Source organism: Panthera pardus, unplaced genomic scaffold (assembly GCF_024362965.1).
Source record: "Panthera pardus isolate Hobbes unplaced genomic scaffold, ASM2436296v1 HiC_scaffold_10, whole genome shotgun sequence".
Classification (NCBI taxonomy): Eukaryota; Metazoa; Chordata; class Mammalia; order Carnivora; family Felidae; genus Panthera; species Panthera pardus.
The window spans coordinates 100,760,432-100,781,892 of NW_026526655.1; the positions used below are offsets into that span (position 1 = coordinate 100,760,432).

At 45.3% G+C, this 21,461-nt stretch overlaps 1 protein-coding gene across 1 annotated transcript in view; it reads right to left on the reverse strand.

Annotated features, from left to right (window-relative positions):
• The window catches only part of LOC128776984 (uncharacterized), a 144,056-nt gene that overhangs the window by 59,881 nt on the left and 62,714 nt on the right, over nucleotides 1-21,461 (reverse strand). The window lies entirely within an intron of this gene.

Genomic DNA, 21,461 nt, shown 5'->3' on the forward strand with positions numbered 1-21,461 from the left:
AGAAGCCCAAGGCTAGGGCTGGACAAAACAAAAACAAAAACAAAAACAAAAAACAGCGCACTAGACAGACATTAAAGATCACAGACCATTGGCGAGTACACCTGACTCAGCACACACACACACACACACATTCAGCAACATTTGTACTTGACCCAGCTGATTCACAACATGCACCAGCTCCTCCTCCCTCCCCAGGCAGAAGCTGCTTCTAGCTGTGAAGAATATTAGGAGCAAATCAACACAAGCTGGGCGCTAAATATCTGATTTTTCCACCTATCAGGCGTTTAGGCAAACCATTCTTCCATTCTGCACTCAGGAGTTCTTTCCGGAACTAGAACCTCGTCCCTCCTCCGATCTATATGACTTTCTCAGTAAATTTCAGGTTTCAGGGAACATTGTTTCATTCAGCAAATCCATTCGGAACACAACCCATCTGCCAGGATCTGTGCTAAGTACTAGAAACAAAAAGGAATATGATACGACCTTTTCTTACTTCTCGACTCTGAAACTACCAGTCCACTGAGGATTTGGGCCTGTGGAAGAAAACAACGGTTGGAGTGTGGGTTGCAGATTAGATACCCAAGAAGGCAGGCGGGATAAAGAAGGCAGAAGAGGCATGGCAGACATTGCTCATCCTCAAGCCCATAGTCTTCTCCTTCTTCCTGCTTATGATCAGAGACACCTTGATCACCGAGAAGGAAGTAAGCACCTCCACCTCTCCTTCCAGAATATAAATCATGGTCGTTCTACGTCAAAGCAGACTCCCTTCTCTTCAAGAGATTGATCTTGAGGTGGGCATGGTTCTAACCAACGATTCATCAGGTGAAGTTCATGGGAGGCTTTCACTTATAGAGCAAAATGGCAGACTATCTCTGAGAATAAAGCTTTTTGGCACTGATCTTCTTGTGGTGATTCCCTGAGCGCGTGGTGCTCCGGAGTAGGAGCAGCCATCTTGTGGCCATAGGGGCCACAACAAAGGAACCCCTGGGTGGCTCAGTCGGTTAAGCGTCCGACTTCAGCTCAGGTCGTGATCTCGCGGTTTGTGAGTTCGAGCCCCATGTCAGGCTCTGTGTTGACAGCTCAGATTCCGTGTTGCCCTCTCTCTCTGTCCCTCCCCTGCTTGCACTCTGTGTGTGTGTCTCTCTCTCTCTCTCAAAAATAAATAAACATTTTTTTAAAATTTTATAAATAAATAAATAAACATTTAAAATATTTTTTTTAAAGAACCAACACAAGAAGATAGAGCACAAGGATATAAGGAATAGTTGAAATTGTCATACCATTGAAAGACCTTGGAACTGCCTTCCTATAAACAGTTTTGTAAGTTAACAATGAACATCTTATCTTCCTGGATCAAGCCAATGTTCACTGAGAACTGATACCTACAGATAAAAGTGCCCTGACCCTGGTATGGTAGAAAAAGTCTTAAGCACTTCTCATAGTATTTTGTAAGGTGGGTGATACTATTGCTCCCATTTTACAGGTGAGTAAACTGAGACTCAGATAATTTAATTAATTGTCTCAAAGTCACATAGAATATCATTAAATGTGCAAATGGAGATTTGCTTACAGGCCTAAATCAAAAGATTGTTCTCCTACCACTATGAAATCTTATTACCCCAAAAAGACAGAGTTCATTTCCAGAAAATTATTTGCTTCATGACCAAGAGTCAAGAAAATGGGTATGAAAATCTGTTGAGAAGCAATTTGAATCTATTATCTCTTAAGTTCAACAAAAGCATACTGAAGATATGCTCTGGCTTGGGCACTGAGTTACAGAAATGTACTCAACAAGCCCCCTCCTCATGGTTTCAGAAGAACACACCCAACCTCATATTCTAGAACAGCTTTAACCTGAATCAATATGATGTCAGACCTTAGCTGACAACTCCATGGTTCAATCATGCATCCAGAAGCAAAATATCTGGAAAACAAAACCGATTCCTCGTGAGCATGGAAAGGCAAATGGAGCCTGAAAAAGTCAAGGGGCATCTGGGTAGCTCAGTAGTGAAGCGTCTGACTTCGGCTCAGCTCATGATCCCACGGTTTGTGAGGTCGAGCCCCGCGTCGAGCTCTGTGCTGACAGCTCGGAGCCCGGAGCCTGCTTCAGATTCTATGTCTCCCTCTCTGCCTCTCCCCCACTAGCTCTCTCTCAAAAATAAATAAACATTTAAAAAAAATTTTTTTTAAGTCACTGCATCATTCAGGTGGTTGCAAAAGTCTTCGTGTTTGCTGCTACCTGGGCTCAACATTGGAATGAGTGGCGATGGCCTTCATCTGCCACCTGGAGGCTGCCGCGCTTCCTTTGTCTCCCTTTATCACCCCTCCTCAGAGGAGCATATCTGCCAGACACTCACCCTCCTGATTCCTAACCTCCAGCCTAGGCTCACACTACTCGGTGCTGCTGAAGATGCTTCAGAGGCTCCCAGCATCTTTCTGTGCTGTTGCTGACCCTGCTTCCACATGTCCTGCAGTCCAGGTGCCAGGGAGTTAGCGTTGCCTTGACCTGAGGCTTGCATGCTAGCTAACTATCCAGGGATTTGGCTCTTTAATCCCATCAGCAGGGGAGGCAAATGCCCCAGTATGGAACAGCAAGAGCCTTGTACATAGCTCCAGGTGTAATCCAAGAGCAATGCCGGAAATATGTAGAATAATACTGATAGCTAATATTTATTGAAAGTTGGCCTGATTACAACTCGACTTCTTTCCCCCAAGACACCAATTCCCAGAAAAAGCATCTTGTTTATGTCATATTCCCAGAAGTACAGCTTGCTCTGATTCATTCTCTCTCCTCCTGTCACTCTCTGGGTTCCTCCCTCTCCTCTCTCAGGTCACCTGGGTGTATTACTAGTCAGTTTCAGAGTAGAGAGAAGCCTCTGGGAGAACTTCCCAAGCAAGACTCTGGCCTGAGGCCTGTCGTGCTAAACATGTTTATAGCTGGTTTGACCTTTGGCACTGAAAGCATCCTCACAAAAACCTCAATTGAAACAAAGCATTTTTTTAATGTTTATTTATTTTGAGAGAGAGAGAGAGAGAGAGAGAGAGCACAGGTGTGAGCAAGTGGAGGGGGGAAGGGGGAAGAGAGAGATAAGCAGAGAAAATCCCAAGCAGGCTTCACATTGCCAGCACAGAGCCTGACGTAGGGCTCCATGTTAAGAATGGTGAGATCATGACCTGAACTGAAATCAAGAGTCCGGCACTCAACCAACTGAGCCACACGGGCACCCCTTGAAACAAAGTATTTTAAGAAGTCACTTTGATGGTGATGTCTGCGTTCCAATGCAAAGTCCTGTACTTTGGTTCAAACATCATCGTCTAAAGATAAAATAGGAATCTGGCTTAAAGTTGAATATGTATTTAAAAGTTAGATCTTTTTTGTTTCATTGCGTTGGCTTAAATTATACATATGTTTTTAATTTCACAGAATGTCACGGTTGAAAGGGAACTTTGGTGTCATCAGCTCTTATTGAACATCATGAGGTTCTACTCACAGTACTGTTGTGTTACGCAGAACAGTGGCCCCTAAAGATGTCACATCCTAACCCACAGAGCCTGTGAAAACACTATGTTAAGCAGCAGGAGAGAATTTAGGTGCTTATCCGCTAACCTTGCAATAAAGAGATTGTTCTGGATTATTTGGGTGAGCCAAATGTACGCAAGTTCCTTCAAATACGGAAGAAGGCGGAAGGTCAAAATCTGAGAGCAATTTGAAAATGTTATGCTTTTGGCATTGAAAATTAAGGAATGACCATGAACAAAGAAGTGTAAGCAGCCTGCAGGAAGTAGAAATGCTAAGGAAACATTCTCCCAACAGAGCGTCCAGAAGAAACAAAGCCCTGCTGATATCTTGGTTTTCGCCCAGTAAGACACATGTTGGACTTCTGACCTCCAGAACCATAAGGTTAAAAAAATCTTAAACCACTAATTCTGTGGTAGCTTGTAACAAGACGAACTAATACAATTCGTTTTGTTTATACCCATTCACTTCCCAATTTGATCCTCACTAGGACCCAGGCATTTATCCCCACTTGACGGATAAAAACAACTGAAGCTCACAGAGGTTGAATGACTGGCCCAAGGCCACATGGCTATTCAGTGACAGAGCAAAATTCAAACCCGAGTGTATCTGACTACAGATTCCAAGATTGTTACGATGTCCTGTGCTCAACATCAGCCACACACACACTGCACCCTGCCGCCCACTAGCCTGGAAGTGAATGTGGAAAGTAGTAACTTTTAAGATTAAATTAGAGTAGAAAATGAAAAGAAGAAATGAGAAGAGGATAGGAGAGGCAAAGAGAGCGGAGGGGAGGGGGCGAGGGGAGGGGAAAAGAGGGGCAAGACTGTATTGCAGGTGCTGTGGGTATATTTTAGATATATGTCTGCACATGATGCAAAATTTATTTCTTACTGCAGTCAAAGTAACAATATCTTGAAAGGCACTGCTCTACTGGAGAGCAAGACAAAATATGGCCCGGCTCCTGTCTTTGGGAATATCCATAATGTAAAGAGAGAACCCTAACAAGCCCCTAGAAAGCCATGTAGACTGGGCTGGGTCAGCTGCAATCTGCCAGCGAATCCCAGGGGACCCGCAAGCTCACATCGTCCTGACTGCCCTCTGGAGGTGCATGGAGGCCCCCCAGGAGCTCATACACAACACACACAACGCAAATACCCTACACACACCACGAAACTGCCTCTCATCCCCAGCCTGCAGCCGTAGCTAATATCACTACCACCTGGGGGACTGAATATTCAGGGCCTATTTCTGCTAAGACTTTATCCCAGAGAGTGCTGAATGATATGATTTGAGATTAAAAGCCACCCCAAAGATGATTAGTTACACAGCAGCAGGTGCAGAAAAAAGTGTATCTCAAAAAGATGCCTACCACTAAAGTGAATGAAGTCTGATGACTTAAATTTTCTATGTGGCCTTCCAATTTTCACTCCCTCATGAGTTAAACATCAGTAAAGGTGGATTAGCTAATAGCCCTGAATAAAGATGCTTGGGAAAGGACATAGCTGGTGTTGGCAACACTGAGAAGCAAGTTACGTGTGTTTTTGGGGATCTCTCCTCCTACCTCCCAATGATCTTTCTTTTTCAGGAAATCAGCCAGCACCCTCTGGTTACTTTCCCCGTGTAGCACAGTCAAAATGGGCCTTCAGCAATAGCCCCTGATCTTAAAGAAGGAATGGTGAGGCCAATAAATATTGCCAACCAACTACTCTCTTTCTGATGATTTACCTGGCCCATAGCCCAGCTCCCCCAGCTGAACACCCGAAAGAAAGCTGAGCAGGGGCGCCTGGGTGTCTTGGTCGGTTAAGCACCCGACTTCGACTCAGGTCACGATCTCACAGTTGGTGAGATCAAGCCCCACATCAGGCTCTGCACTGACAGTGCAGAGCCTGCTTGGGATTCTCTCTCTTCTTTGCTCTCTGCCCTCCCCCACTCTCTCTCTCTCTCAATATAAACTTTTAAAAAATTAAAAATTTTAAAAACCGAGAAAGCTGTGTGAATACCCGTCAACAGCAGGTGTCTCATGGTTAATGCACAGCTTCGTGGTAGACAGATTCTTAACCCAAAGGAATGACTCACAGAGGCAATTCAGACAGGAAGGCGGTCCTAGAAAGTAAATGATTTTTCACAGTGCCCTCTACTTTATGCTAGGTAGGTGACCCTCCACTCTATGGTGGAAAGACCAGTGTGAGGGTTATTTGTTTGCTTTGGGTTGTAGTTTTTGGTTTGTTTTTTTTTTTAACAATTTACAAGCCCTTTAGTTTAAGGATCTTATTACCTCAGTTATTTCTTCAAGTGTTCAAATTATCGACCACCTCATCTGAACTGGTAGATAAGCCTAATTCTCACATCTGCAGCGGCAGGCAAGGGGCAGAGGCTTAGAACCACCTAATCTGACCATCAGAGTTTTAATTTCCTCCACTGGGCAGCAGAGAAGAGGATGAAGCCACAAGCAATCCACAGGCAGCCGGGAAACAGCCACCTTTCCTGCTCCTGAGCAGAGATCCAATACCACTTTGGTCTTATCTGTCCAGAAAATCATTATTCGAAGACTTGAAAAGGTTAAGAGAGTTCCAGTTTTCATTTCTGAGACTTTCATTTGCAGCACAAAGAGAGGGTGGAATCTGACAGGCATGGGGCTAATTTGGTTCACTCAAGCACCCGCAGGGAAAATATTCAGATTTTCTCTACAAGGGTCAAATGGAAGCTGCAATTCATGGCAGAGTCGCTGGCTCTCTGTGTTGGTCAAAATTCAGCCTTCAAGATAAATTAGAGGTGGTGAGTTCTGGACGGAGGGCAGTACAAAATGTGAGAAGCTAGCTGAGCCTTTTATTCAACTAAGGCACTTCTTTTTTTTTTTTTTTTAAGATTTTAATGCTTATTTAATTTTTGAAAGAGAGACAGAGTTTGATCAGGGGAGGGGCAGAGAGAGAGGGAGACACAGAATCCGAAGCAGGCTCCAGGCTCTGAGCTGTCAGCATAGAGCCCATCACAGGGCTCCAACCCACAAACCGCGAGATCATGACCTGAGCCAAAGTTGGAAGCTCAACTGACTGAGCCACCCAGGTGCCCCTCAACTGAGGCACTTTATGGGCACCTACCGTGTGCCAAGCACCTTAAGTTGCATTCTTCAAGACACTTGACTGTGTTTTTTTATGCTTATTTATTTATTTTGAGAGAGAGAAAGAGAGCAGGGAAGGGACAGAGAGAGAAGGAGAGAGAGAATTCCAGACTCCTCACAGAGCCTGATGTGAGGCTCAAATTCGTGAACAATGAGATCGTGACCTGAGCTGAAAGCAAGAGTCAGACGCTTAACGAACTGAGCCACCCCAGCGCCCCTAGAAGTGACTGTGTTTTAAAGAAGGAATCGTGAGGCCAATAAAATAGTCATGAAGATGGAAGGGTGTATACAAATATAAGGCCCGGGGTGAGGAGAACCACTGGATTTTTAAGCAGCGAGATATTCAGAAAACCTCTTTCTCAGCCTGTGCAGGAGGGAGAAAGCATGTCACTGAGAGAGATCTATGGATAAAATGTATTGTATAACTTTGAACGCAGACATCTAACATTGGCCCCACCCAAGAAGTGGCCCCTGACCACCCCAAGCTTAGAGTCCAAACGCATAGGTAACAGTTGGGATTAGTTAAGGGATCATTACACGGTGCTGACTGCTGACTCTAAGCCCAAAAGTAGAGTTCAATGCAAGCCAGAAAAATCAGAGAAGAAAATCCAGAGCACAAATGCCAGGCCTTGGAGATTAAACATAAGAGGAAGGAAGGAGAGAGACAGTGTGCAAGGCAGAGGGGACAGATGAGGAAGAACACATTGGTAGAAATAAGCCAGACAACGAACACCCGTGAGGCTTATGTTAGGAACTAGCAGACATTGATATTATGGGCCCTAAAATCCATACCACGAGGAGTCACACACAAGTAGAATGAGAAGACGCTCAGCAGGATGGCAGAGCTTGGAAATCCGTTCCTTCCTCTTCCTTCCCTGTCTGACCCCAAGGTAGTCTATCTTTCCTCCTCGGTTCTCCAAAGTCAGCACTTCAGTGATAAAGAATGTCCTCCACCCCTTATCTCAGAAAGAGGTCCCTTTGCAGGTGCTGTTACAAACTCTAGATGAAAAGTATAGATTAGGGGAAATGAAGCCCTCCACCCCCACCTCTTCCCATCTCACAGACAAGGATGCAGAGATCCAGAGAGAAGCACTACCTCACTTAGGCCGAGGCCGTGCACCTACCTTGATAGACTGGGGCATTGATTAAGTCTCTGGAAAGGCATGCAGTCAACCGCAGACTGAAATCAGGTAGAGAAAGAAGAGTGGAGGGCTGTGGTCTGAACTGTAGGAAAAAACATGAGCTGGAAGCAAGAGGACTGAGACCAGGGTATTGAGAAGAGAACTAAGAAAATGATGAGGAGTTCTAGTAATCTTTTTTTTTTTTTTAATTTTCTGTATTTTATGATGTGTTGACATCTTAGAAACCTTGTTGGCCAGGGAGAGACTCCTGTTCTCCGGGCTAGCCAATTCCTAGAGATCACAGAGGGCTCAGCCCAGAACGTGCCTTTCATATGCCAATTAACTAATCCAGAGTCCTTGCTCCAAACCACCTCCTCTATGTGGTTTCTAGACTCCCAGAGGCAATATTCCTCTGGCCTGATCACCCGAGGGCCGAGGGCCGGGTACAAAACAGCCAGGGACAGCCCTGATGCCCAAAAGCCCACCAAAATTGTTCAAATTAGCCCTTCCTAATATATTTACCCTGCCCCACCCTTCCTTTCCCCTGGAAACCTAATAAAAAGGCCATAGTCTAGGCTTTCCACTTATTCCTGCTTCTGCCTCCTGACCAAACCTGGTACTTCCCCATGTGGCCCCGCAAGACCTGGTTGCCTCCTTTTCTCCAGAAATGGGAGTGAGAAAAGCTCTTCATTCACCGACACCGGCCTCTCTGTGTCATCATTCAGTCCCCTTTATAAATTAAGACCGGGGTACAGGTCATGCACCCAGATATCATTTTATCTTGAGATGAAAATTTACCTCCAAAGAATCCTCTCTGGTACAAGACCACAGATAGTCTCTGAGATCTGAAGAGCCCAGCCAAAATGAAGCAGAACAAGTTTGCTGTTTCAGAGACTGATAACGTATTCTTCATCAATATATTGACTTTTAAATAACATTAATAGAGCATTTAAAAATGAGCTACATCTTTTTCAATTAAAGCCAGTTCAACAGATCCAAAAGGGGAGCAGGCAGAAGAGTAATTTTGTTATTTACTAAACACAATGAATAAGCCCTTAAGGAATAACTGCAACTTCCCAGAAACCAAGGGAAATGTCCATTGCCATAGATACAAAGAGAAATGAACACACTTTGCATAATTCTGACAACAAGGGTGCAGTTTTGAAAAATTATAGAGTGAGCATGATCCCAGGCACATGTGGAAAGTGTCTCCTCAGAAAGGAAGAGGGGCTCAGATTCCCAGGCAGAACAGAGGCAGAGGATGGGGTGACCCGTGACCATACAGAGCTGTCCTGAGGACACACAGCAGACCATCAGCTGTTCCGCCTTTCTTCTTCAGTCAAGGAGGCTCTGACGTTGGGCAAATGGCCGTCCAGAGAAGACTGCATTCTGCACTCAGTAAAGCCTTGGGATCGACTCTTGAGTGAACTGTGAGGTGATGTCTTGTTTGTGATTTCCAGCACGTGTCCTTAAAACAGAAAGATATGACTGTTTCCTCCCTTTTCCTCATCCTCCTTTCTGGAATGGGAAATGACAGTTGGACCTCAAGCAGCCATTATGAATCATGATGATAGAGGCCACACCCAAGGGATGGGAAAACCTTCTGCTGAAAGGTGTCTCAGTTCCTGAGAATCGTGATAGCAACATAGAGGCTGGAACCTCCCACTTCCTAACTATACATAAGAGAAAATAGACTTTATCTTGTTTGAGCCACTGCCATGGGCTGGGGAGGGGGCGTTGTTTCTTAACAAACACAAGGGTAAGGAAGTTAATTGTTTGAGGGGGCTCACCTTGAAAGACGTGTCTTCTCAGCAAAGCAAAACCTACTATTATAAGTTGGGAGGAAAGAACAAGGAACATGGGGTAAGGGCAGAGTGGGTCCAAAGGGGATGTAACAGAGAATCAACAGAACAGAACCAGAAGGAGTCTTCCGTGGAATTGAGGCCCTGGTTGAGAAAGGCGGCGGGGGGGGGGGGGGGCATGGATACTTATGAGACTCAGACAGTATCATCTCAGTTTTCCACAACAATGCACACGTGAAAATAGATACTGGAAGTAAACACTGGAAATAGAATGCAGACACTGAAGAGTCATGTGTGGTCGGGGATTGTCGAAGCAGGCGCAGATGAAACGCTGGGGGATAAGAAAACTAAGGGTGCCTATAAAAGCATAGGCAAATATGGATTCTCTTCTGGATAAGAGAATCCAAACAAAGATAGAAGGAAAGAGAATAAGGGGACACAAGGTTTAGGGCCATGATAAGGATAAAATCAGATTCAGAGGACCGAGGAAGATGGGGGTGTCAGAAGGTGGCTTTCAGGGTCTTGAGCTTTCTCAGTTGGGCAGTGCCTCGAGGCACTCCTTCTAAAGAGGGAGAGAAGGGCCTGTAGGTGGGATGCCTGCCCTCCTCACCCATTTCAACCCAAGCAGACCTCACTTTATAGCTTTATACATTATACACATACATTTTGGAGTTCGGCATAAAATTTCATTGAGAAAGGTTTTTCGTGCTACCAGAAGGGGAAAGAGGCAAAAGTGGAAGAAGGACAAGTAGTAGTAATAGTAGGAGGAGGAGTGATAGTAATAATTTGTAAACCTTGAGACCAAAGCAATTTTTGCCATCCCGTGTTATACACACACCAAGGAACACCAAAGAAAGACCAGCCGGATGTGTCAGGCAGAGCCCCAGCAAGAAACAGATGACATACTCAAATGGGGTGATTGAGAGCTATTTTCAGAGATGTCCAGGGTTTGGGGACCCCACAAGCAGATGGTGAAGCATTCCAAGGCTAGCAACAATGGGGAGCCCTCAGACTCCTACACCTGCAGAGGCCATTAGACAGAGCAGCTGAGTCAGGCTACAGAAGGCTGCCAGCGAGGGTCCCGCCTTCAGTGAAAGAACATAGCTACTGCCAGTCCATTGACCAGCAAGGAGGGACCCCGGCAAACCAACTTCCTGGCTTCTTCCTCTTCTCACGACCCTATCCCCTGCTGGCTTTGCCTGTTGGCCAAATCCAACAGAAACCAGAGAACAAGGGAGCCCAATGAGGGCAGTCCATAGAAGCCAGGCTTCCGGGACCCAGAGCAAGGCAGAAATGGCAGAAAGTGCAATCTCCACTAACAGAGAACATCCAGAACATTAGATTCTCACCCCCTCTGCTGAGAATCCGCTTTCCTTCATGTTCCATGCGAGCGCGCTATGCCGACATCGCCCGTGAAGTCTCCAAGCCTGGTGGCGGCAGGGCGGTAGAAACCAGGACTCACACTCCTTCTCCTGATCCCCTGAATATTCACTATAGTAGATATTTATTGCTGCATCACAAATTGCCCCCCAAATTAGCAGCTGTGAACAGCATCCATTTATTATCTAACAGTTTCCAGGGGTCAGGAATTTGGGAACAGTTTGGAGGGGTAGTTCTGGCTCAGAGTCTGTCATGAGGTTGGCATTAAGGTGTCAGCCAGGACTGTAGTCATCTGAGGACTTGGTGAGGCTGGAGAACCTACTTCCAAAATGGCTTGTTCACACGACTGTTGGCAGTGGACCCTTTGCCATAGGGCCCCTTGGAAATCCTGGTGTGATATGTCAGCTGGCACCCTCCAGGGGGAGCAGTTTGAGAGGGACAGACTGAGAGCGAAGACAAAGCCACAGTACCTTTTACGACCTAGTTTCTGGAGTTGTATTCTGCCGCTACCCCTCCTGCCTTATTCTATGCTTTATAAGCAGGTCACCATGTCTAGCCCATACCATTTGCATGGCCGTGTTTTCCTACTGATGAGAAAAAATTACAACAAAAGGTATATTTTATTTCTGCTACTCCTCTTTCTCAAAAAGAAAAACAAAAGATAGGTATAATAGTTAGACAGTGAAACAAAACATGTTGAAAATGATTCTAAGAAGTTCAGACAACTTTTAAGTTGGAGCCCTACACAATGAACTCTAAAGGTCTGGGATGACTTTTGTCTGTTTGTTGGTGCGATTGTTCATTATAGAAGGGGTAAGGGAGTGGAAGAGTCGTGCGCCAGAAGGAAGAAACGACATCTTGAAAATAAAATGTCAGGGCTTTTCATAGAACGAAGAGATTCAGATCTATCAATAAAGACCAAGGTTTAAAACATTGCCAAACAGGAACATATTCGGTATTTGTTTTTACATCGCACATTATTTGCAGTTACTCCTGAAATGTTGATAACATTCTCGAGCACCAAGAAATTGATTCTCACACATTTACTTACAGCTTCCGGTAGTTTATGAGTTTCTGGGAAATACAATGTCTATCTTGTCTCCAACTTTTACACATTCATTTGCCGGTCTAAGATAGAGATAATCACAGGCTCCGTTCTTTCCTTGTGACAGATGCGTAAAACAGAAGTCACACAAACATAACGACGCAATCTATACATTTGTCAGTGTCTGTGTTCCCTCCATATGCTCATACATTGCCTGGTGTCACGCATCAACAACTCGGATTGGAATCCCAATTTTGCGGCAGTGTGACTACAATATCGGAGCGACCTTGAAAGGTCATTTCCTTCACACCCTGGGATAATCATCCCAGGCCCCCACATAAGTCATAGTAAAAACCTAAAAAAAAAAAGAAAAAGAAAGAAGAAAGTCTCCTACCTCTTTTAGTAAAAACCTTCTTTTTTTTTAACAGTCCGCACAGTAAGATTCTTATGTTTGATATCTTAAAAACTGTTCACAGGAGTGTGGGGTTTGCCCATTCAGCTTCAGCAAATGCTTTTGTAATGTGAGTAGACACGCCGTAATCGGTCTTGGTGGTCCACTTAGATTTCCGCACGTCGGATTTTAATAAAGAAGAGCCCACTTACGGTCTGACACATCCAGGGCTCATACCAAGAGTGCCCAAAAGCTGGCGGATTATTCTCTGACGCCAGACTCAGGAGGCCTGAGTGCCAACTTCATCTTTCATCACAACAGCCTCTCTGATGACAGGAGGGTCATTTTGTGCTTATACGTCTCCCTGTCTTTCACTGTCACATGGAAATGGGGAGGCCAGTCTTTGATTTTTCCTTGACAGATACCTAAGCAAAGATAGTTTAAAATAGGCCAAAACTCTTAAATGTCCCCAAATTAACACCTTCCATGCAACCCTTCTTCCCTCCCTCAAAGTGCTTTCCACAAGCAGCCCCTTCATATCTTCTTTAGGGATGCCCTTGGCCTACCAGGAGGCCAGTTCGTGGGAATTTATATCCAACCCTCCATGGGGCAACCAATAGCCAATAGCTCTTAAACCCTCAAAGCTCTTAAAGAGAGCAAGGAAGCCTAACTCCTTGGCTCCAGGTGAGAAAACACAAGTGCAACTTACCTTCCAGAGTCCCCCAGGGATCCCGCTGAAGACCTGGCCTGAGGCCACCTACTGGTTTGGCTTCCTCCCCTTCGCTGTCCTGCCCCACCCCCCCACTCCCTCCCTCGTCCCCTCTGAGAGCCCTTCCTGAATAAAACACATGCACATACATTCTCATCTCTGACTGTTTCTGGGGAACCAAACTTAAGTCAAGCCAAAACCAGAAATGGAATGGTACTAACTATACTCTCAAAAGAAGTTATACCTAGTAGATACCACCAAGAGCTTCCAAATGAAGACAAGACTGTTTGCCCTTGATGTCTAAAGGGGATGGTAGGAGAAATAATTTAATGTTTATTGAATGACCAGGGATCTCCCCAGGACCTCTAGTACCTTGACCCCTCACCACTGCCAGGGATGTCCAGATGGTCAAAATGAGAGAAAAACAACCTTTTGATATTAGGACCAGGCAAGATGTATGAGATTATGCTACAGTCACAATGACTAACAACAACAAAATGGTCTATTTCTTCCTCACACTACACATAGCCATCACGGACTGTCAAGGTCACTCAGGGATTCAGGCTAAGACATGGACCATCCTGGCCTTTATGTCCACATTCACCACTATAGGGAAAAGAGTGCACCTGAGTGAAGCACACACTGGCCCTCAAAGTTTCTGCCTGTAAGTGACACATAGCACTTGTGTTCATATTTAATGGTGTGAGGTAAGTCACGTGTCTGTGACTAACAGAAAGTAACAGGGAAAAAATTGTACTACATGCCTAAAAGAATGAGAACCAAAATATTTATGAACAACTCTCATTATTGATCACCACAATAGTCTCCAGCAGGACCCTGAGAAATTAGGTGTTGGCTACTTCTACAAAGCAAGCCAGACATAATTTAATGACTCTGAGCTACCAGAGTTTCTATGAGATTTATTCATTCAACATACATCTATTGATATCTTCTCTAAACAAGAAATTATACTTAGGTCTGAGAGGCAGTATAACATCATGGCACTGGCCACAGGCTCTGGAATTAGAGGGGATGTGTTAGAATCCCAGATCTACCGCTTACCAGCAGCACAAGCTCAAAGTCACTTTCTGACTCAGTTTCATTATCTGAAAAATGGGGACAATAATAGAAGGCATCTTACAGAATTGATTAGATGATTAGAAATGATAGTGCAAGCTAGGCTCTTCATTATTATTCCAAAGATAAAGGAGATGTGGTACCTGTCTTGGAGAAGTTCACTCCAAGTTACAGGATGGGGCTTTTCACTCATTTCAGCTCTGTTTGAAAAATATTTATTGAGAATCTACTATGTGTGGGGCACTGGACTGAACACTGTAGTATAAGAATGAATAAGGCCCCCTCCCTAGCTTTAAAAGTGAACAGTTTGGTGGGGACCACAGAAACATAAACACATAATTTCAATATTCTTTGAGTGATAAGATAGAGGCTATGGGAATGCCAAAGAACATTTAGCTAAATCAAGGGTAAACAGGCAGCTTTTTTGAGGACACTTCTCTTGGCGTGCATTCTAAATGTGCAAAATCAGTTATGCTTTAATTCAAGGTTAGCTGAGAAAGCTTTCAAGCCCTCGGTCTCCCAGAATGCCCCACTGCCGCTATCGGTGTTCGGCAGGTGTAGCCGACGGCAGGAGCGACTCGCGGCCACCCTGCTCCCATCCAGATTCAGACTCTCTGATGTGCTGTGCAACAGGACCGCCAATCAAGACCAGAGAAGAGGGCACAAAGGGCAAACCTCCAGTGAACGCTACCCTCCGTGGCCCTAATGAAAGGCTGGAATCTCCCTCCTCACAAAGTGAATGCTGATAAACACATGAAATGTCTCAAGACAGCCACGGCCCTCATGTCACAGGTGTTCCGGGAGCGATTCCCCACAGATCTGTGACATTTTTAGCCATGCCAAGGGAGAGATTTTTAAAAATCCCTTTCCATGATTCATCCACTCTCAAGAACACGACACCCCTGACTGCACTGAAGTGAACATTGGCGCCTTTCGGCGACATGCATTTCTTATCTCTTACCCCAGAAAGACGGACTTAAGGTTTCCCAATGACTATTACCAGGCACAAGGAGAATAAGATCAACAGACCAGACACCTCCGTATTTAAAAGAGAATACACATATAATATAAACATGAAGCCGGAGGGCCCTGTTTTTATTTACAATCCTCTCGAAAAAGTTGGTTTCTATGGCAGCAGGAAATGTGAGGGGTTTTTTTCAAAGGAGCTACTGGATTTACAAAGATCCACTCACCCCATTAGAAGCCTTTCTTCTTCTTTGATGATATGCCAGAGCTGATGAACTTGGGGTGACTTATGTTGCAATGCTGTTCTGCAGCATTCAAAGAGATACATACAAGGGGCTTCCACCTTCTTCCCGACAACTGGGTTTCTTCCTACGCCATCTGCCTGTAAGCGGGTAGACATCAGTCCGGAAGGGAAGGAACAACGGTTAATTAATTCCATTAGATGAAGAAACAGGGGCGTGTGTGAGAGAGGGGGAGGCGGCAAGCTGCCATTGATGTTTGGAATGGACGCAGTTGAAGAATTTCAGTAAAGAGACCTGCTGATATGCTGATAAAACAAACCGCTGCATAATTGATCATTATTCCTGTAATCAAAGGAGGAAACATTTAATCTATCTTTTCATTAAATGTGATTATAGCCAGTGGACACAGCGTCCATCAGAGCCTAGAAATGCTAAGTTCTTACATTCAGATGCGCGGGCCAGACTCTGTTTCAGCAGGCAGGTGGCAATAGTCACGAAGGGCCGACGAGCAGCGGCCCCACATCCGAGGGGTGTCAGAGTGTGGCATGATCTCTGCTGCAGGGGAAAGGCAGCTTTGAGAGGGTGGGAGAGGATGCAGACTTGCAGGAAAGGAAAGTACCTTCCCCAAAGAATAAATAGTAATGGCACAAGGAGGTAGAGACTGGTCTATGCCATTGCCTGGCCTGACCTGTTCACACACCCCAGCTGCCTGCGGGACATCTCCACCTAGATGTCCCCACTCAAGCTTACCGCCAAACAGAACCCTCCAGGCCTCATTCAGCACCAACTTCTGTGCATACAGCTCAAGAAATGACACCACCATCCACGTGGCCAATGGGACCAGAATCCCAGAAGTCATCCCAGACTCTGGCCTTGGCCCTCTCCCCACCTGTTACCCGGTCTCCCATTCTGTATTCTCTCTCTCTTTTTTTAAATGTTTATTTATTTTTGAGAGAGAGCAGGGGAGAGGCAGAGAGAGAGGGAGAGAGAGTCCCAAGCAGACTCTGCGCCCAGAGCAGAGCCCAACGTAGGGCTCGATCCCACGAACTGTGGGATCATGACCCAAACCAAAATCAAGAGTCAGACACTTAATCGACTGAGACACCCAGGCACCCCATCTCTCTGCCCCCTCTTAATGGGTCCTGACCTCCATCCCCACAGCTTCTCGCCCCAGCATCTTTCCCTTCCACCCTGTTCCACACATTGTCAGAGCACTTTTTCTACCTACAATTGCAAGCACACTGCAATCTGCGCTCTTACCAAAAATCTCCAGTGGAACCCATAGCTCTTGGAACCACTTAAAAGCTTCAGCTTTGTGATTGAGACCGTCATGGTGCAGTCCCTGCCTGGCTCACCATCCTCACTTCTCAGCCACTACCTCTGCCCCTCTGTAAGCCTCTCTCCTCCCGCACAGTGACTGCTTCGGGGGCCTCAACATGCTCTGCTGTCTCAGGTGGCTGCCTTTCTACAACCAGCATAACTGCCAGTGTCTGTTCAGGTTGTGTCAACTGTAGAGGGGAGGAGGAGCCGTCCCCGCATCAGGCATGTTCACGTGCCACTCACTGAGAGAACTGAGAAGGGGGGTCTTCAGGCCCCTGAGACCACAAGCTATGAACGGCCGCCCATGGTTCAGCCACTCCTCCTCTGGCGCCAGGCATATTTCACTTTGTCACAGCAAACTGAGTTGAACGAGGGGCCATTAGATATCCCTGCTAAGATAACAACTGTGTATCCAGCATGTATAGTGTGCATGAGTGCTGGGGGCTTGTTTCAGACTCAGAGCTACTCTGTGGGTGAGCGTTATTATCCCCATTCCTTGGATGAGAAAAATGCTCTAAAATATGGAAAGGAAGCGAGAGTGGTCCCTTTTCCCTAGAGGCAGGCTCATTGGGTCCCAAGGAGAGAAATCCAACTCTAGACCAAGACGTCCTGCTTGCTTTCTCTTTCGTTAAGTATAAAAGTTACAGGGGCGCCTGGGTGGCTCAGTCGGTTAAGCGTCTGACTTCAGCTCAGGTCACGATCTCACAGTCCGTGAGTTCGAGCCCCGCGTCGGGCTCTGGGCCGATGGCTCAGAGCCTGGAGCCTGCTTCCGATTCTGTGTCTTCCTCTCTCTCTGCCCCTCCCCCGTTCATGCTCTGTCTCTCTCTGTCTCAAAAATAAATAAACGTTAAAAAAAAAATTAAAAAAAAAAAGTTACAAAGGGGGCACCTGGGTGGCTAAATCGGTTAAGCGTCTGACTTCAGCTCAGATCATGATCTCACACTTTGTGAATTCAAGCCCCACATCAAGCTTGCTTCTGTCAACACAGGAGCCCTTTTTGAATCCTCTGTCCACCCCCCCCCTTCTTCTGCTCCCCCCCCCCACACACATTCTCTCTCTCAAAAATAAACATTAAAAAACATTTTTAGATAAATAAATAATTAAAAGTTACAAAGAATTGGCCTCTGGCATGGGCCAGTCCTATCCAGGGAAAAATAATCATAACTTGGTGAAAGCTTCAGAAAGGACAAGCTGCCTAATATCTCGCATTCCAACCAGGGCACCTGTACTAAAAAAGAAAGATAAACTCTTCCCCCTTTGAGAGAGAAATTTCAGGATGCAAACACACAGGCGCAACACAAACAATGCTTCTTGGCAGATTTATCTGAATAGAAAAATATTGGAAACAATCTAGCTGTATGTCAACAGAGGACTTATTAAACAAGCTATTTTTTAAAAAGAATGAGCTATATATTGATATAGAAGCATATTCAAGACATATTATGAAGTAAAAGGAAAAAAGGCAAGTTGAAGAAGAAGAATATATTCTATAGTGTATTTGTATAATACCTTTGAATAAGAAGAGGGAAAAGAATGAGAATACATGTTGTTATTTGTATATGCGTAAACAAACCAACCACAGTCAATGCCTGTAGGAGGCTAGGATGAGAATTGGGTGCCCCAGTTTGGTTCCAGTCCAAGATGGTGCCATAGGAAGATTTCCAAACTCATCTCCCCCACAGAATACACCGACATACACCTACTTATAGAACAATTCCTCCTGAAGATGAACAGGGTGCTTGAGAGGCAGGAGTGAGCAGTAACTTTCTCTTTTTACCTTTTTAAATATTGTAAGCCATGCAAATGTGTTATGTATTGAAAAATTAAATTGGAAAGAAAACTCTCTCCCGTCTGAGGACCCCTCAGAGTAACATCCTATTTCACATGCATCATCTCACTGAATCCTTACACTCCTACACATTGTTATTATTCCCACTTTAAGGTAAGGAAACTAGTCTTGGAGTCATGAAGTGACCTGGGATGGGATCACCTGTAAAAGCCATAAAGACAGGGGCACGGCAGAGCCTGTCCCCCAGTTCCTCCACCCGACAGCATGCAACACGGCAGCCAGAGAGAGCACAGGGGGAGCTCACTGGGTTTCATTTTGTGGGGGAGTCTAATAGTCTCTTCCTCCCACACCCCCACCCTGTGAAGGATACCGGGAAAATCTTACCTTGAATTTAAACAGGTGTCTTGCCTCACAGTGCAAATGCCTCTGAGAAGCATGACACACATATCGTGTACAGAGCTTCGGTTTCAAGTGTGAGAAGCTAACTCTGGTCACTTAAGTCACTTAAGTGAAACCAGTGTAATAATTGGTAGGGTACAATCAGAAAAAAAAAAAAAGAGAGAGAGAGAGAAAGCTTCTTTCTTCCCCCCCTCTTACTGCTACTTACAAACATCCTCTAACAGGGCTCCTTTCCTGGTCCCTGGCAACAACTTGGGCAGATCAGATTCGATACCTTTCCTGTCTTTTCTGGTATTAAGGAACAGTGTCATTTTCAGGCATAAACATTCCAGTCCTATTTGCTAGCATAAAGACTTTAATCTCTCCTCCCTGCTTTAGCTCCTGGCCTTACCTTAGGCTCAAACCTTACCCAAAGCTACAGGGGGCAGTGGGGGTGCGAAGGTGGGTGCACTCTGCTCTTCTGTCGTCCTGCCACCTTCTTTTACACTCCTCCTCCTGGGGCACCATGAAGCTCAGTCAGTTAAGTGTCCGACTTCAGCTCAGGTCATGATCTCACAGTTCGTAAGTTCGAGCCCTGCGTTGGGCACTGTGCTGACAGCTCAGAGCCTGGAGCCTGCTTCGGATTCTGTGTCCCCTCTCTCTCTGCCCCTCCCCTGTTGGCACTCTGTCTCTCCCTCTCAAAACTGAATAAACATTAAAAATAAAATTTTACACTCCTCCTCTCCACCACTTTTCTGCTGCTGGTTCTCCAGGCCAACACAGCAAGGAAGGACAAAAAGTAAAGCAACAAAGTGCTGTGTGGCACGTATCTAAATGTGGCTCTTTTTTGTGAAGGTCTCTTCAGGGTGCCTTGGATGACCCCCTCGCAGGTACCTCCAAGTAGCACAGTCCTGTGACACAGGCGACCCCTGCTGGGCTGATCCCTAGGGGCAACCCCTCAGCTCCTATTCCAGCCAGCCTCCCTACAAGGTGTGATTTTGTTGGGTCCAAGCAGGCAGCCCTCTGAGGTAGAGAAACTCCAGGATGGCTGGTCCAGATGGAACCCTGACTTGCTGCCCCATAGAGCCTTCTCTCCTCACGCTGCTGACAGCGCAGCTCCAACTAGCCTCTATCTTTATCACTTACACCCCAAATTCAGAGGGATGCCCCGGGTCCTCCTAAGGACTCTGCCATGTCCTCTGTAGTAGCAAGAGAAAAGCTTAGGACACATTATACTCTGGATGCAGCCAAAGGGGTTTTCCTGTAGCTGTCCTCCTGTGACTCAGCAGACAGGGGGAGCAGCGGTCAGGAAGCCCCATATCCACAAATGCCCATAATCCACAAATCCTTCCTTCCCCAAAACTATAAACAGTAAAACCTTGGATTGCGAGTAACTTGTTCTGTGAGTGTTCCGCAAGACGAGCAAACATTTCTAATCAATTTTAACTTGAGAAACGAGGGATGTCTTGCGATACGAGTCGTATGCGATGCCAAACATCCCATGATCACAACTGAGCCAAGGGTTCTTGAAATTCACTTTTGTATACAAGTGCTTTGGATTACAAGCATGGTTCTGGAATGAATTATGCTTGCAAACCAAACCTTTACTATATATATGTTTTTTGAATGATGTCCTTAGAATGTTACCATCCTGCAACCCTCACTGAACTAATTAGTCTGGGGATGGAGCAAAAACAGTGCTGACATCCAAAAAGAGCAAAAAACAGACCTCATGTGGCTCTTGGTGAAAGAACACAGCATCACCTACAGTCTTTCCAAAGGGATCACAGCCAACCTGATCAAGCCTGTGGATCCAGCTGCAAGCTTGCAGGAAATACAACCAGATAAAGGAATATGTAGAACTGTGCCTTGAAGGTGCAATCAACAAAACCCAGACTATGAAAAGCTCCTACAGGTCAAATAGCCCAACAAATAAATTGTAAGAAAAAGAAAGGGACGGAGAGGAAAATTGTACATTAAGAGATTTAAAAGATGCATTAAATTTTAATGGGCAAGACTAGACCACAGTGTCCAGAGATGCACACTTAGCTCATAAAACCATAAAAAGTGCGAAGCACTGATTACTACAAAGCTAGTCTGTCTTTAGAGGCAAGGGACAGCATTTGGGATGGGACGTATGGAAAACTTGTGGGGCAGCTGGCAAAGCCCTATTTCTGAATCTGCATGGTGGTTAAATGGGTATTTCCCTCATAATAATTCACTAAGCTAAAGTTTTGGGTTTCTGGGTCTGTGTTGTACTTGTTTTTGTTTTTACATGACTCAGTGCTCATCACGACAAGTGTACTCTTAATCCCCTTCACCTAAAATAAAACACCTATGTGCTTTATTTTATAACAAAATGTATGCCAAAAAAAAAAGGAGAAAAGAAATATTATATAGGAAAAAAATCTGAAAAAACAAAAGCTCTCCCCCTTTTGTGGTATGCAGAATAATGGCCCCAAAGATGTTTACATCATAAAACCCAGAACCTCTGAATATGTTACTTTACATAGTAAAAGAGATGAGTTATGGATCTTGTCACAGGGAGATCATCCTTGATTATTCAGGTGGGCCTAATCCAATCTAATCTAATCACAGGGTCC